The 12,703-nt window shown below is 35.2% G+C and overlaps 1 protein-coding gene across 1 annotated transcript in view; it reads left to right on the top strand.

Moving 5' to 3' along the window:
• The first annotated feature begins 2,602 nt into the window (after window positions 1-2,602).
• The window catches only part of LOC108765365 (uncharacterized), a 32,956-nt gene continuing 22,855 nt past the window's right edge, over window positions 2,603-12,703 (top strand). Inside the window, exon 1 of the mRNA XM_018514042.1 lies at window positions 2,603-3,063. The gene's annotated coding sequence lies outside the window, so the exon portion shown is untranslated. The remainder of the gene's footprint in view (window positions 3,064-12,703) is intronic.

Genomic DNA, 12,703 nt, shown 5'->3' with positions numbered 1-12,703 from the left:
TATATATAATTATATAAAATTATATAAAATTATATATAAAATTGACATATTTTATATATGTATAATTATATATATCACATGTCCATTATTTAATACTTTTTCCCGGATATTTTCTTGCATTTTGAGTTGCACTATGCGTGCATTTGTAATGCGATAATTGTCTCTTAATAGCTTTGTGAATATGTAGTTTCATATATATTTTTAGAATTTAGATGATTGCATCGGAATTACATACATTATGCATCTAGTGGAGACTGAAGTGTCATCGCTCTTCGAACGAAGCGATGAAAAGTTAAAAGAAGAAAATATACGGTGGAATGAAAAAAGAACAAATACCAGCGGAATGTCCAGTTTTTGCGTGGCAGTTACTTATCTTAAACGAGCTAAGATTCTCATATAGAATAGCGGAGAGGCTTTTCGATCCTCAGTCGCGACCGCTTCCAAAGACGAAACGCAATGCTCATCATTCTCGAACAAACGTAATTGCGATGCAGCAGCTATAAACCCTTCATAATTTCACCGGCTATTTGTTCTTAATTCGTTACATTTGTTTTTGCATTAATTATGGAATTGTTTTTCCACGCCTGTCAGTTTCTTTGATTATTTCTGAAATTATTTTGTTCTATTTTTATCTTAAGCACAGTTTGCTTTAAAATTCTTAGAAGTAATAAAAAATAATAGAACTTTCGTTTTTTTTATTAAATTTATTAATTCCTATAAAAGTTGAAATCTTGTAAGCATTTATAATGCAATTTAATTTATTATAGGAAACGTGCAATTATTAATAAATGAATCTCATCAATTATGCAATCCTTCTATTGCTGAACAGGAAGCTACATCGTATTATACTAATTATTACTCTATTTCTAAATCTATTATCAGCGTTCGTTTATTCTTGTGTTAATTATTCTGAAAGTTATTGTATGAACGCTAAAATAGCGCGAATAATGACGCGTTAAAGAATACTTATTCTCGAATGCAGATGGCGAACAAAGTTTATCAGTTGCCATGTCTACACGAGGAAAACACCAATCTTGGGTGTGGTGCCCTTCTTCTATCTCACACTTACAAAGAACAAATGTCAGTTGGTTTTGAAACCGACGTACGGAATCTTAATGATGTCTCGTCATATCCGACAACGAGCTTCGGCGGACTTAGACTTCCAACCGAGTATCCCAAGTGAAACAAAATATATTGTGTAGTTTAAATAAATTTAATTTTTTACGTACTATTATTAATTATGTAACTTTCGACTCATTTATTAATAATTGTACAATTTTCAGAAATAAAGATACAAGTGCTAAAAAAAAATAATTTATGTAAATTCATTACTTTTATATGAATTTATTATTGATTTCAAACGTGTTAATAATAATAGTGGATTTAATCTCGTCGAAAATTTTGGTCGAATTATTTTGAACATTATGATTATTAAACAAATGTTTCTCAGTGCATAAATTGGTGACGTATAATATGTTATTAATTAAACAGTGTGTTTAATGTATGAGTGCAATACATAATTAATTTATTTTACTACAAAAATATATTATATACAAACGATGGAAATATTAATATAAACGATAGAAATATTAAAATTTTATTACAAAATTGAATGTAATTATCACAAATTTACAAAATTAATGTAAAACTTGTGTGTATATTTGTATTTTATATTGTAACTGTATTTTTTATAACATAAAATTTGGCAAAATTTTTGAGATTGTATAAGAGAAACGATAAGTAGTGTTGCTAAATGATAATTATATGAATGTTGCTACTTAATATGATGATATTTATGGAGAGAATGGTGAACTGAATACCGGAGAAAAGAAAATGATGAAAGAAGTGACATCCTACGAAAAACCTGTAGGTGTCATTGGCTTAAAAGGCACGTGAAGAAGTTTAAATTACTGTCAGCTGTGCGATAGCTATTATATTTTAATGCATATTAACCTACGATAATCTCTGCACTATTGCCACATGACAATATCAAAATGAATTACTCCTAAGTCTTCTTGAATATTTTTTCTTGCCATATGGCAACGTATAATATATAATATTATCAATAGCATAAAAAAGTTTGGTGAAATTTATCGTACTTAACATTAAAAAATTCTTAGCGATAGATAATATCACTTTTTTGTTACAATTCTTTTTCTGTTTTCCTTTATTCTGTAATATTGAATTTATTTCTATTAATGTATACATATATGCATTAAATATATAGATACATGATTTTGTTTTCATACAGTATGTTATTATCTGTAATTTTGTTTTTATAATTATTATCTGTAATTACTGTTTTTGTAATTATTATAGACTTAGACTTCAAGACAACATTATGCTGATATGCTTCACCTTTTGAGGTGAACATACATTTCTTCTATTTTATTGCATATTATTTTATACTATACATTAACTTATACTTCTCTTGTTAACTTTTACACTTTAATAAAAGTTATAATTATTATGTAATTAATTAATTTTGAAGGGAAATTCGTGCATGTGTGAGCGGGACGGGAGACGGGAGCATGCGGTGGGGGAAAGAACGAAAGAGCGGAAACATGCGCGGGAGAAAGACGCAACGAGGGACCGTAGTATGACGAACGCGAGGCAACCGGCGACGATGGTGCGGGCAGTCTGCGCACGGACATCGATCGAGGTTCACGTTCCATCCACTCCCCGAAATTTCCGATTGTTTCTCGAGTCGCGATTACCGATACGTCACGTACAACAAGAAGAAGGATAGAAGAAACATATAAGGAGGAAAAAAAACGAAAAAGAGAAAGTAAGAGAGAGAGACGGAAAGAGAGAGAGAGAGAGAGGAGAGAGGAGAGAGAGAGGGGGGGAGGGAGAGAGAGAGAGAGAAACATGCCGCGGTATCCTATGCGGCAATCGTGAATTGCGTGCGCCGTGACAGTGCGATGACACCTGTGCCTTTCCGAGAGGAACGAACCGTCAGTACCGCAGCTGTGGGGGTGTTTTTCCGCGCTGCACCATAGGAATTTTGTATAGCGACCGGAAGACGTCGGTTCACCACTGTCTTCTTCGTGTCCGCCAGAGGTAAGTGTATCCGACAACGATCGCATGACATTTCTATGAAATAAAAGGGGTATTATGTACTATATTAATTAATTTCACTATTCATTAATATCACCTATTGCTATTTTTTGATTATTTAAACGTGACGCTTAAGCAGCGACAATAGCGAATTAATGCAATTCTGCAACCCCCTTCTGTTACTCTAGACACGATGAACCATTACTGCGGTATTCCATTACAGAAATCTAATACTGACCAATTTATTATTGGCCAATTTATTACTGAAAGACAGTAATAAATTACTTATTTGATACTAAAAGTCTTAAATAACAGTGATTTAATATTTAAAATATGTAATTGATTACAGTTTTTTAATATTTGCTAGTATTAGATTTATGTATAAAGATATAATAGGTTATGTATGTAATACAATCTTTTCAATTTATTCTTGATGATATGGCTGTTACTTAGTACAAATAATGCATTTACTTAGTAAAAATCGATAATATCGACAAATATTGTTAGAACAATACGTGTTATCGCTAAAGTGTTTGTATCAACAGTTTTGAACAATCGAATCGGTTGTCAGCAATTATAGTTTCTGAACATGTTTTCAGAAAACAGAAGCATTCTATAACCCTCTGTAATTCTCTTTAACAAAGTTTCTACCATTTTGCAATGGATTAAATTTATAACAACATATTTCGGGGTTGTATTAATGTCACTTTCTAAATTTCTTGGAGCGAAATCTCACACCAAAAGAGTTAAAATACTATCATTACTTAAAAATAGTGAAAAATTTGCACTCTTGAATAAGTGGCAGATTTTCACTCTTTTGAAGTGAGATTTCACTCCAAAAAATTTAGAGAGCACATATATCAACTGGTATGTAAATAATATAAATCTCAGATTAAAGGGAGTATTGCCGTAACATTTATACATTGTCTTAATAATGTTAAAATTTGATACAAAAAAATAATTATAAATTAACGATGGGCGAATTTTCAATTTTCACGTTATTGTGGAATATCGCAATTTATCACGTCTACCGCAATGTCTTCATGAAAATAATGACTCTGGAGTGAAATATTTTACTGCAATGTGTGGGGGATTATTATAATTTCAATGTTCTCGCACTTGCAATCTCGAACATGATTGTGAAACATCTACGGCTGCGTTAGCAGTGGCGATATGCGACAGACAATAATGGTTAATTGGTAATAACGTCTGCAATAAGACGGGCACGATCGTGTATCTTCACGTCTCTTCGAGAAGCGCAAAGAGAAATGCAAAGAGAATAGAATTACACGCATCTTGACAGTTAGATAAACAGATTTCCTTGTATTTTTTAAACAATTATTAAAAAATTATATTTTAAAAATATTGTCTATTAGGTGGAGATATTAAATTGATTTAAAAGTCGTATTTGTCAAGTAAATTTGAAAGCAAAGTTATATATTTTCAAAATAAATTGCCGCTCTTCTTCTTCGTCTAGAAAGATTTATTTCACAAGAGTTGATTAAAGCAATTGACCAAAGGCGCATCATAAGTTCATGCTCGTTGTTCTAAATTTCGCCAATAGTTAAGAACGGAGTTTTTGTTCCTTAACTTGTGAGATTTATTTCCATCAAATACTTGTGTCTATATTTTGTGTTTTTCAGAGTCATCCAGAAGTGTCTTTAACGCAATGTTTCTCATATTTTACCGCGTTACACATTCGGGAAAACTTAAAACTCATGTTTAATAAATCACGCGTTCTATGTTAAACTGGGAATAAAGGTAGCAAAATTATAGAAAGATCGATAGCAAAGCATTCATTTGACCGAACTATAAGCACTCGTATAAATTGCAAAGTACGTGAAAGCGGTCGATTCGCTTTTATACCTATCGCAACGCCATTTCACACGTTCAGTGCATCCTTGTGACCATATAAACTACGTCATGTACACGTACTTCCTAGAACATGTAACATTAATTCACGGTAATTTAACAAATTGACGTTGCAAAGTAATCGTCCTCGCATACTTTTTGGTATTTTTAGACTTATTACATATAATATGAAGTACAAAGTCATCAATATTGCACATTTTGGCGTGAAACGGTTTCTACTAAATGCAAAAGCTGCTACCGGATGTGAATCTGAAATGGGATAAAGAAACGGATGAAGTTACAGCAGATTGGAGCGAAGCGCGTGTGTATACATGCCTGTTCGACAAAGTGTTCCTTGTTCCAATATAAGTATTATCATGATTCTCGGTATCGAAATTATGCACAACAACGTACGTCGTGTAATGTAATATACTGAAAAAAAGGATTGGGGGCCGCAGTAAATTAGATGGTAAAATATGGCATAGCATTTTTAATTGGCTGTAACAGCCAATTTTCGGTTGCGTTAACCTATCCGCAATATCAGTATAGAATTTCGATAGGTTAAACACAGCCAAAAATTGGCTGCTGCAATCAATTAAAAACGCTATGCCATATTTTATCATTTAATTTGCTGCAACAGCCAATCCTTTTTTTCAGTGCACGCGTTCGTTAATTTTTACGCTGCGATTATTCCACAGGGCAATTTAAATATGACAGTATCTCTGTGTAAAAATTCAAATTAGACGCGAAATCTTGTTATCTTTTCATCTTCGATCCCCATTGACCGGGCTAGCTTAATAGACTCGTGTGCAATAACTTAGTTGAGGTACAAGCAGTAACTCGTGTTTAATATGCAAAGGTAGCGAATGGTTCCACTTAAATCGTGACGAGTCGCTTTCGCAAGGATTAACGATTACCGTCGCTCTCTAGGAATCGCCGTGCCTGCCTCCAAAGCGAGCGCCATATTCACGCAGTATCTCTCGTCAACGTTTTTGTAAACGTTATTTTCTTGCGGAAATCTCTGGTGGCCATCTGTCAGAGGCACTCCGCTCCTGTGCGCTCCGATGCGCTACTCGCATAGGTCGCGATAACCGCGGCAAACCTGCTCGACGCGTTCTCGAGTTTTTAATTGCGTTACTCGCGATTTACATTACGATGGAGCAATCTTTCTCGTCGGTTTTAATCGGTTCGTGAAATCCTTGAAGCGTTTAAGTTAACTTGTACTCTCCCATTAGCCTCAATAAAATTAGGCTTTAATATATCATCAATGCTACATCGTCCGCTTCAATCTGATCATTGAACGAAACGAATCGTATTCATACGGTATAAATACAATGTTAAAAAGATATGGGCGTATTTAATATAACATGTTTTTTTCGATATTATGACACATTATTACATAACGCACATAAATATATATAAATATATATATATATACACACGCACAAGCGAATTTAAGAGATATAATCTTAAATATGGTGAATTACAGAAATTACTTGAGATACGCAACTTGGATGGGCAACTTTGCGTTTTAAACTTAATTTACTTGAAATTACTACTTGGTGGCTTCATCCATTTTTATGCAATATCGTCCAGTTGTGCAACAATTTATTTTTTTTCTCTCTCTTTTCCTTCTGTGAACTGTAATTCAGCGTTATTCATTGAGATGGGCGAAGCTGAGTGCATCGAACTCGGCGCATCGAAAGTAAGCGCAACGATAGGTCACTGTTACGTGTGGGATTCATTATAGATTTTTACGAGGGTTACTTTCTTCCACAGGCGAGAGATTTACAACCTTACGCCTCATTGCGTACTTCTAATCTTACGATTTACGGGTTACGTCATGTATGTTCTCATGCAAAACTTTCCGTATAGATAATGTCGTTGAGAGAAATTGTATAAATAAGCAGTATATCTTTTCTTAATTCCGAGAGTAGTGAAAATGATTAAATACCATAAATGCGGACGTATTATAAATTCAGCGCACAAATAGAAGTAATAACGTTTTCCGAGACAAATTAATGTTCACGGTAATGAACCAGAAACTTTAAAATAAAATTAAGTGAGCGTGGATGTAAAATGTAGGAAAAGCTCGGCTTTAAAGTTTAAAAAAAAACAAAATAAATTTAAACATAAAACAAACTATATTTCATTCAGAGATATCTTTATTTTGTAGTGTGGAAAGAGTAAATATACATAGCAGGAATATAACTGCTATGAAAGCAGAGAAAATTAAAATTCATACACATTTTTACACAGGTTTGATATATTGTTTATTGTTTCACATACAGTAAATTAAAACGGAATAACAATTTTATCGCTTTAGATTTGACTGACGCTTTAGAATTTGTTTATTGGTTTACATTCGATAAAAAATATTGCCTTTTTTTTTTGAATGACGCGAAAACGACAGCTCCGGAAATTCCGGAGTGTTGCTGATGACGTCCCGTGATGCATCGCTGCATTGCTGTCGGACGCGGTACGTTGTCGAGCAAATAAAAGAAAAAAAAAATTGAGAGAAAAACACAAATGCACGGTCGCTCCTATCGTAAATCATCGTCGAAAATACAATAATATGAGAGGGAAGGGATACGCGCTCGCGCCATAAACCAAATCGCATCGGTTGACTCCGCTTGACCTTTGAGTCCGGTTGACCTTCTTAAGGAGCTTTTGTGCGACACATTTTGGTCGCTTTATGCCTTTTTCGATCCCATCGCGCGGGGTCCACCGGTTTGCAATTTTAAATAGATGCGTCTGCTGAGATATCCATTGAGGTTCCGCAGATTTGAGAGATGATAGGCTAGATATGCAGAGCACATCGTCTCGTTGGCCTCGAGGGGCGGATTATTCTGGAATTTTGATATTCAACGATGAGACAACAAGAAATTACTATGTATAAACAAGTTATTAATACTTCAATCTGTGTTAAAACAATATTAAAAGTCTTAATTAGAAGTGGTATTTTTTTTTATCACTATAGTGTTTTAAATACTAATGCATTCAATTTATGATTGCGTGTTGCTAATTTTGAGAATTATCTGATACTTTGCTATTACGAAGCTGGTGTTAGAAATTCTCGCTCAGCGTTTTACGCTTCGAATAGCTTTGATGTGATTACACCAAATAATTATATGAATAATGTGTCTGACTTTTCAAATGTTAGCTTTCGCTTTTGTTCCCGCTCGAAATAATCCCGCCTGTGCCGAATCACGCACGCGCGATCATAAATTGATAATATCAGTGAATTAGTTAGCGCGATCGAGTTGGTTTGCATAGCGTACAGTACATAACTATAGAATGCAATCGCGTTGTACACGCGCATACGTATTAGCTTATTTTGTTCTCCTAAGCAGCTATCTAACCGGCGTATCTTGGAATATTAATCCAACTTACAGAATTACTATTAATATATATTAATATACATATATTATAATTATAATTTTTTATTATTTCTTGTTTATAGCAAGAGATAATTTAGGCCTATAATACAAATATATATGTTATAAACTATGGTATAACAATTTTATTATTGCTTAATTAGTATTAAATTTTGATCTTTAAATTAATTTAATTAAACAAGGAAATGAAGAAACGCATAAAAAGCTTTTAATATAAATTAATAGTTTATCTAACAAAATGAAAATATTTTTATATCCGTTTCTATCAGTGCGGATTAACTTCAATCTTGGTTTAACTTATTTTTTTGTCTTAGGAGAAAAATAAAAGTAAGTTAAAGCGAGATTAAAGTTAATCTACACCTTTGATAGAAATGGATATTAGAGTTGTTCACAGTGTTAGAAACGTACAAACGACCAACGTGCAATCGTTTTCGCGTGCGTCATTCAATCCAAACAAAATCTCCCGTCCATTTTGCAATCGCTATTGTCGTAAGAGGAATTCACTCTGCCTAAATGCATCTCGGACCACCCGAGTGACCAGAATAGGGCGACCCACGGCGAGATTTCATCAACCTTCGTTCCCTATTATAGTCGTACCAAGCGTGACACTTGGACAATAACGCCTCCGCGACAATATAACGTCGCACCTGTCCATAATCGATGAAAAAAACATATACGCAGAATACACATATACATTTGATTAATGCATCTGTTTACCCGTATACGTAACAATTTAGACTCAAGAGCGTAAGTCGGGAATTTTATTTTTATCGCCTTTCGTCGCTACCTCCTCCTGACTTCCACGACGGTCTTGACCGCTCTCGTACTGTAGTTATCAGATCGTGCTGCACATATTGGGATACTTTCTCGGGATACCGTCTCGCGTCTCTCAACATTCATGTCGCGCCACACCAGAGCTTGAAACTGAGTGAAAGTATTCGGAATTCTTGCGGTCAGTTTGACTCGCGGGCTCGCCACCGAGGAAACTTACGCAACCCGTAAGAGTAACAGGTGTATTGCATGTGCAATAACGTGTCTGAAAGGATTCAGAGGTCGTTTGTACGCATAGGCGGAACGGACATACTACTACTGCTACGTGATGCGAGACACCTCAGAAATGAGAGTTACATGCAAAGCGTAATTGATAAATCGTTTCGTCGTGAACAACCCCCCCTTGCAGACGTAGCCGATGTCCTTAATTGAATATTCGCGTCGAAGCGATCTTCCGTGAAATTCACTTCCAGGGAACTCGACATTTGCCATCGCACTGCAGTCGAGAGTTAACGTTACAGTTGGCACGTCGCGACAATGACATCGTCGCTCGAAAGAAAATTGCGTAGATAAAAATCTTTTCGGGCTGGTTCTCAGTGATTTCACGATTTCACGATTTCGCGAAGACGCAAGCTGAAGCCCATTCTTACGATTGCTCGGTATAAATATATCGCGCGGACTCCTACCGTACGGTGCAGATAAAGCTGGTTTTGCATTACCCTGATTTTACGTCGGGGTAATGCAAGTCGATTGCAAACTTGTTGCGACAGTTAATCTGTAATGATACCATATTGGTATCATTATCCCAAGGAACATACAAAATCAAGAGAAAGTCAAAATGACTTTATTTTGACATCGTGAAAGTAAAAAAATTATTTTTTACTATAAAATTTTATTATTTATTAACGTTAATATAACTGATATAATATAATTGTTGTAAATAATTGTTTATCGACGTTAAGAATAAAAATAAGGTCATTTTGATTTTTTGTTGTTCTTTTTGTGTGTTGGAATATTGTCGCTGAGAAAATTTTATATAATAGCTGCATCATAAAATAGCTGCGCGACGACATTATAACAATACTAAATTGTCGTTAAGAATAAAGAATCGGGGTACAAGGTTGCAATCTAAGGAGAACAAGTTAAAATAGTGTCAATTTGATACATATAGACCGATTATTGACAGAACTTATGTCATTTTATGTCATGATTTAATCAATATGATATTATTTTGACTTTCATTTCGTCCTTGGAAAAGGTTACCATATCTGAATTACGAGAAAAGGCATTATATATTTTTTAAAAAAAGATGATTTGAGAAGGAGACGGTACACTCTAAAAAATAACAATGTAAACTTAACACCATGCGGTGTCTATATAATTCTCACTGTGTTGGTGTTAAATTAACACTAACATGGTGAGAATTATATAGACACAACATGGGTGTTAAATCTATACCAGAGATGTTAAATTCCGAGTAGGTATATTTAGTTTCAAAAATAAAATTTCTAAAACATCATTTTTATCGATAATTATTAATATAATTTTATAAAGTTATAATTAATGACCAAAAATTTTACGACGTCAAAAATAGTACGGCTGGTAATCTTAGTCGCAAGTCAATCTCAAACTTGTTGCGATAGCCAATCCGAAGTATCAATGGTGCTATTAACGCTTGAGATTGATTGCTGCAACAAGCTTGCGCTCGACTTGCGACTAACGTAGAACCAGCTTAAGGAGACGAAACGGGATTAGTTTTTCTGCGGGTTCAGAAAACCAGCAAGGTTAAACGAGGCGCGATCCGAGAGTCGAAGGAGACACGAAAAGGATACTTCGCTGATCCACCGGATGCACGCGATCACTGCGGCGCGCGCTCGTTCGACATGCATCGAGCATGTGCTCGATTCTGTTTTCGCTGCAGAGCGGAGCGAGAAAGCTTGCGTTTTCAAGCGAGACGAGAGCGCAAGGTTAATCCAGTCGCTCGTTCGATGCTAATCGCGCTGCCCTCTTTAATCGCTCGAAAATCGCTCGACATCGCAGGTGTAAAATTCAACCAGAATCAACTATACCTTGAGATTTTCTTCGCGAGAAAATTTTTAAGAAATTCCACATTTTCTTATCTTAAATGTTATATAATTAAATTTGTTTTAACTGCTTTTCTGCAGTATGTGTGGCACGTTAATATACAGAGAGTATCTCATTTATTATTATAATCTGGAATATCCGGCTTGTTATACGTAAATCACCTACAATTCAAGGAATATATAAAAGTCAATAAAAACAAAAATCAAAATTACTTTACTTTAATGTTTAACATCAATAAATAATCAAACTTTGTAATAAAAAAAATCATTTTTACTTTCATGACTTCAAGTCAAAATAAAATCATTTTGACTTTTCTTGATTTGGTGTGTGTGTGTTCCTTATCGGGAACATTTATAAATTACGATTATTACGTGAGTGAGAAGCACTAATATTTTTTTATGTTGCATCGCGAAGGTGTTCGTTGCGTTTATACCATTAAGGCGTAACTTTATACGAAGCCAAGAAAGTCGGTTGATCCTGTTCACTCTTGCTCTAACAGAATTCATTAGCTTATAAATAAATAATAAGATTTAGCCAATGAGAGAGGCGAAGCGGCGAACGTCATTGAAACAGTTCCGTGCATTGACCTCTTGTCGTTATCCGAGCGAGCGCTTAATCGCCGCGACGTAACTAAACGTAATTAAACATAGCGCGTATAAAACTGGATATACGAACCGGCTTAGAATTATATATTATCGCCCGATGCATGATCATACGTAACTGTACGCTCAGGTGCAAAACGTTCCAATTGCAAAATGTTGTGGAATACCTGTACATTAAATCATCATTCTTGCTAATAACATACGGTAACGCACCATTAAATTACCGATAACACTTGTAGTAATTCTAATTTGCGATAATTACGAATAGTTTTTACAGTACCGTCGCGCACGTGGACTGGTTAAAGCCTGTTTTCCTTAAGTGCGAGGTGTTTCGCGTTCCCCCGTGCGTGAATTATTAACAGAGATTAACTTGGGTCGAAATCGTCGTGTCAACCATGCGGTTAATTACACGCTAATACTACATTCCTAACGGGTCCCTACGTTTACGCCGTAATAGACAGATTTGCGTTTACTTTGTTGTATTATGTCATTATTATGTTTGTGCGATATCACACTTTTCTACGAGTCCCGGGCGTCATCGGCTTTCCGTACGTTCGGATCTCTTTCGGATCGGGACGGGGTCAGGATTTGGCGGTGCGACAACGTACGCGAGAGAACCTCGAAATAGCCGCCGCGGGGTAGAAACTTCGGGTTATAGTTAGCTCCTCTTATAGTTAGCCGCTGACTAGCGCGCTGCAGAATGCGAAACGAGTATGTTTCTTTCCTCTTCCTTCTGCCTGAGCTCATTTCAACGCACGCGTGCGCATTTCCATTCCTTCCTCCTCCTAATTCTCGCTTCTAGACTTCGCCGATTTTTTTCCTCTTTTTATTATACTCTCTCCTTTTTTTTCCTTTTATTTTCTTTTTTTTTTCTCCTCTGGTCGTTACGAGTATTCATCTTTCCTTCTCTCTCTCTCTCTCTCTCTCTCTCTCTCT

Source organism: Trachymyrmex cornetzi, unplaced genomic scaffold (genome assembly GCF_001594075.2).
Source record: "Trachymyrmex cornetzi isolate Tcor2-1 unplaced genomic scaffold, Tcor1.1 scaffold487, whole genome shotgun sequence".
In the NCBI taxonomy this organism is placed as follows: Eukaryota; Metazoa; Arthropoda; class Insecta; order Hymenoptera; family Formicidae; genus Trachymyrmex; species Trachymyrmex cornetzi.
This window is presented reverse-complemented; position numbering and strand designations above follow the sequence as displayed.